This window comes from Penaeus monodon, chromosome 27, assembly GCF_015228065.2.
Source record: "Penaeus monodon isolate SGIC_2016 chromosome 27, NSTDA_Pmon_1, whole genome shotgun sequence".
NCBI lineage: Eukaryota > Metazoa > Arthropoda > Malacostraca > Decapoda > Penaeidae > Penaeus > Penaeus monodon.
Genome location: NC_051412.1, coordinates 17,681,320 through 17,681,565, shown reverse-complemented (window position 1 = coordinate 17,681,565; position 246 = coordinate 17,681,320).

Here is a 246-nt window from a genome sequence, read left to right as displayed (position 1 = left end):
TCGGGGGAAGTAATAAAGGAAAAAAAAGGGGGGGGGGTATATAAAAGAAGTTTTAGAAAGAAGAATATTTTCTTCTTCTTGTGCTAAAGACATTTTTTTTCTTATCGTTCGTAGTAAGAGGCATTTTTCCTTTTCTTCTTCTTCTGTGTTTGCTCCGAGTTTCTAAAATTTTAAGAGTAGGTCAGACATAGTTTGTTTCTTCTTTTTTCCAATCACAATAAAAATTTTTTTTAGAAAAGGCACGAT